The 5,228-nt window shown below is 38.1% G+C and overlaps 1 pseudogene; it reads right to left on the bottom strand.

Moving 5' to 3' along the window:
* Positions 59–5,172, bottom strand: LOC109820430 (annotated as a pseudogene).

The following is a 5,228-nucleotide window of genomic DNA, read 5'->3' as shown; positions in this document are numbered from 1 at the left end:
TTGAAAGAAGAAACAAAGCCAAGATGCTAGAAGAAAAGTAATCACATTGAAAATTACATTTTCTATGATCGATTTTTCTACTCTCTTTTTTCTTTTTTCCTTTTCTCTTTTTAGAAAGCTATTAGTACAATGTCTTTGATGTATAAATGTATAAGATATACAAAAAATCACATGAAATGTTTTAGCGTAAGAAACTACCAAAAATGTGTGAAATTGTGAACACATCAATAAATCCTGAATCTATGGCCAACAAAATCCCTGTGTATGTGCTTTCTATTTGTACAGGCTTTACTTGTACTACTTTTGCTCATTCCTCTTGCTAATAACCTCCGCTTTTGCAAGGTGAACCAAACATACAATCGCAAGAGAGTTTGAAAGAATTAGCATTATAAATACACTGTTCCATCCTCTAGTCGAAATATACCCTGTAAGCAATGGCCCCAGAGCTGCCCCAATAGAGCCAGTGCCATCAATGATGGCTGTCACAGTAGCCAAAGCTCGTGAATTCCCTTTAATCATATCTTGAGTACCCAAATCAGCGGCAACAGCTGTGGTAATAAGTGCATATGGTCCATTTACAAAATAGCCAGCAAGAAACATTAAGAAAATATTGAACAGCATTGATATACTTCCAAATAGGCGGTAAATGATAAGGGCAGGGATTGAGAACAAGAGGAATATAACCGAGGTAACTGCACGAGCACCGAGTCTATCTGAAATGAATCCTGCAGAAACTCCACCAAACACTCCCCCAATATCAAATATCGTTGAAAGGATTCCTGCAGATTTATGAGACAACTGCTTGCCAGCAACATCTGCAATATTGGCAAGAAATTTTGAATGGATATCAACAACGTGACAGTAAACTTATATTAGGTTCCAAGAATATTGGCAAGAAATTTTGTAGGGATATCAACAAAATGATGGGAAAGCAAAGAGCAAAAGCTTTTTGACAGTAGCATATCTTATCAATCTTTTCAAATGCAATAATAACTCACTTTCATGAGAAAAGCACTAAACTTTCCATAAATGTCAATGTGGAAGTGAGATGGGCCCAGAATCAAAATTTCTTTGTTTCTTTGCACGTTCACAATGTTAAGGGTTCCAAGTGAGCTCCCCTCACCATTAGGTTTTACCACTATTCCACTTTTGCTCCTACCTATAAATATTGCTCACTTCTTCCTTTGATCAAATATCAAAATCTGCTCTTTAATATTTCTAGAGGATGATCAGAACAATCCAAATGTTTCTCATGGTAAGAGTGATTCTGCACATTCTTCTCATCACTTCGATGAACTCAACCCAATTCGACAATCATCAAGTTGTGTCGCTTTCTCCGTTTTTTTATCCATTCGCTAATGTTTATTTTGTACAAACTTCATACGTGAGCTCTATGCAGGCCACCATGTATGTATCCTTTTGGACATATGCATGCCATTCTGGACAACCTTCGTTAGTCCCTTATGTGCAAAACATCACATATGGATCACTCGGCTGCTAGGCATACGTGAGTTATTCTGGATAACCTTCGTTTGTAACCCATGCTCAGACTGCCAAGCACGAACAATATGGCTTATCGACAGGAGCGAGTCTTTACGGACAATACGGCATATTGACAAGTGCGGGTCTTTCTGGATAATACAACTTCTCTACAGGTGCGGGTCCTTCTAGACAATACGACTGCTCCACGTGTATTGGCCCTTCTACGAAAATTGTTGTTTTGACCTTACAAAAAATACAAGCTCCCCCGTTAGCAGAAGAAAACCGCACGGGTAAAGATCTCTCTCTTTTAATTTCAAAAGAAACAAATATGGTGTTTAATTTTTTCTTCTATTTTTTGTAGCACATAAGCATGCAATTTTAGAACTTATGAAACAAGCTTATGCTTTCAAAAGATATTGTGGGAGATGTTTTTGGTAACACATGTATACTGATGTTGTGGGAGAGAAGGGGGAATTTATTTATTCCAAGCAACATGTTTAAAGCAGACCAATGTTGATTAAGGGCCATTTCCTAAATGAAACAGTTCGTTGCACTACAAACAAAAAAAAGTGGAACATATCCCTAAGGTTAGGCCTTGTGCAACAAATTCCCCTCATAAACGTTATGGGCCCATTATAAACATGTTGCTTGGAATAAATAAATTCCATCTTGGATTTCATGGGAGGTTTCAATATATAATTCTTCATGTCAGCGTACACATTATCAAACATACCTCTCACAATATCTTCTGAAAACCAAAGCTTGTTCTCATGAGCATGTTATTAAGTTACATGCTCATGTGCTAAAACAAAAAGAGAAAGTTTTTTACCCCGGCAATTTTCTCCTACTAGCTGGGGAGCTTGTATTTGTTGTCAACATAACAATTTGCATAGAAGAACTGACATTTGTTGAGAAATTGTATTGTCCGAAAGGATCCACACATGTGAAAAAACCATACTGATCAGAAGAAACCAAGCATGTTAATAAGCTGTATTGACCAGAAGAACCTGCATCTATCAATAAGCCGTATTATTCATGCATGACAGTGCGAACAAAGATAACACACGAAGGCTATCCTCATTCCTCAATGACTCGCATATGTCTAGGAGCCAAGAGGTCCATACATGATGGTTTGTCAGGTACAAAAGAAGGTTATATAGAAAGACCCGCATATGCGCGGGAGCTAGACGGAACATACATGGTGGCATGTGCAAAGGCCGCGTATGAAGTTTGTCCAAAACAAATATTAGCGCATGGATCAATGCTTGGATACAAACCGCAGACAAAGCTCCATAACTTGATGATTTTCGAATTGGTCTGAGCTCATCAAATAATGAAATGAAGGTCAAGAATCACTTGTATATTGGGGGCATTTAGATTGTCTAGATCATCCTCCATATCTTGAAGGTTGAAAGTTTAGATTTCGATCTTTGACCAAAAGAAGTGAGTAATATTTATACCTAGAAGAAAAAGCAAAACCATGACAGAACTTAAAGGTGATGGGAGCTCGCTTAGGAGCTTTAGCTTTCTAAACAGGAAAAGAAGAAAAGAAAATTTTGATTCCGGCTCATCTCTCTTTTTCGTTTGTTTTAAGTATAGGAAAGGACTAATTTCATCTTCGTCAAGGGACCACTATCAGAAATCGAAAAAACTACCATAAGAAGAGTTTTACGAATTAACCCCTAACATCTCTCTCTCTCCCCTCTCCGCTTCACAAATACTCTATTAGGTTTATCTTCTTTCACCAAACACTACCCTAATTTTATCAATGGACTGTTACCATTTAAACGGATAGAAATCTTAAGTAAGATACTTGTTTCAAGAAATCAAATAGAGAGGAAAAATAAGAAAAAATAAAAAAGAAGGAATTTAAAGAATAAAGGGTAAATATCACCTCAGAAGTCGAGATGAGAAGATTTTCATTTCTTGAAACTCTTCACCCGCATTGGTCTCTCTTTCCTATGTTTTTTTTTCCTTATTCACAATGGATGTGAAATGAAGTATGTATTTAAAAGCCCAATTGGTAATTAAACTTTCTTAGATCTTTATAGGCCACCTCTCCTTCATTTCCTTCATTTAGTTAATTTCAAAACTACGCTCGGTAACAGAGACCCTAGCATGGCGTGACCTTCTAAATCCTCTCCTCGAGAACATCGTTAAGCGCCTTCCACTCTCCGGCTATGCTTGCTTCTGTCACCATAGGCTCTTCATACAAAGCTCCCACCGCCGCTTCCACTCTCTATCTCCTCTGTGATCCGCCTCTCATGTCTAATCTCTTCAAAACCCCACCAAGAAACCATCTCTTTCTATAGCCCGAGGACTGATACTTCACATTACCTGTCTTCTTCGAGACCTCCAAATTTCCTATCCCCTCCCCTCTTTTTTCATGTCCTTTGATCACGGATAGTTGCTGCGTTGTAATTCCAGTAACTTCACTCTCTAGGATGCATTTGTCAATATAAGATTGTTAACTACTAGTAAAATTAAGCAATCTAGATGCAAATGATTAATATCTTGTTTGTTAAAAAATTATCTTGGAGACTTGGATCATGCATAACCAAGCAAGTTAATTTTGTGCAAAGAGGTAGATTAACTCAATGCACATTGGAATATGGAATCGTCTCAGGAGATTTGTCTAAGCAAAGTTGTCTAATATTGACAGGACCAAGATATTGATAGTATGAAGAGCAAGCCTATACATTTACTATCAGTTACGAGACAACTTTATCAAGATCTAAGAAACATCGAGACTCACGCAATCATATGGAGGGATGATAATGGGTTGCATTGGAAGGAACTCTGGTAGCCTTGCCTATCATACTTATGGTAAGTGTTAAAGATAGAAGGACAATGTGTGACAATGTTAGAAGCATATTCATATCAAACTAGCACAAGCATGGTAAAAAACATTTCCTACTCAGTACTGCGTCATCTGCAATGCCATCAATCCACCATCTCGACCAAAAATCACAAGGCATGTAATTGACATATAAAATATGAACTCTAAATGCTAAATGCAAATATGAGAATCATAATTTGTACAAAAATTTAGTATTACACTTCTTTGCAACCCTGCACTTAAGAGAATGTTCCATTAAATGCTCATATAAAAGTTGATATATATTAAGAGTTTCTATTGTTATAACACTTCCCAATGTTCAGAAATTTTATCAATTGCATTACCATCAATCTTTACATATCTTAGATTTAAACGAATAAGCTTGAGAAACTTACTTGTGTGTCAAATATAGAATGACAACCGAATTAGAAAAGAATAAGCTACTCGGTTCAAAAAGAACAGACAAAGCGCTAAAAGAGCAACACTCAGCAACCTCCAAGCGTCCAAAAACCCAATAGTCCTCTCCTCTATCAACCCCTCCACCTCCCACTCCCCCTTCTCCTCAAGAAGTCTGACATCCTCCATCTCCACCTCCACTACCTCCCCAACCTCAAACCCTGCCTCCTTCAGGCTCACTACCAAAAACCCAAAAACCCAATCAAAACCATCACAACCCGGGGCACTGCAATTGCAAATGCCTATCCCCACCCAAACTCAAGAACCGACATCATCATTGACCCGAAAATATTCCCGACCAACAAATGTGAATTCCAAACCCCCATAATCAGCCCCTCCCTCCCCAGCCTCCCAAACCACTTCCCCACCACCGCCATCATAATCGATCTCGAGGATTGCTTAGAGTTGAGATTGATCCATTGGAGATGGAGGATGAGGATGACGATGATGG

The sequence above is a fragment of the Asparagus officinalis genome, chromosome 8, assembly GCF_001876935.1.
Source record: "Asparagus officinalis chromosome 8, Aspof.V1, whole genome shotgun sequence".
Classification (NCBI taxonomy): Eukaryota; Viridiplantae; Streptophyta; class Magnoliopsida; order Asparagales; family Asparagaceae; genus Asparagus; species Asparagus officinalis.
This window is presented reverse-complemented; position numbering and strand designations above follow the sequence as displayed.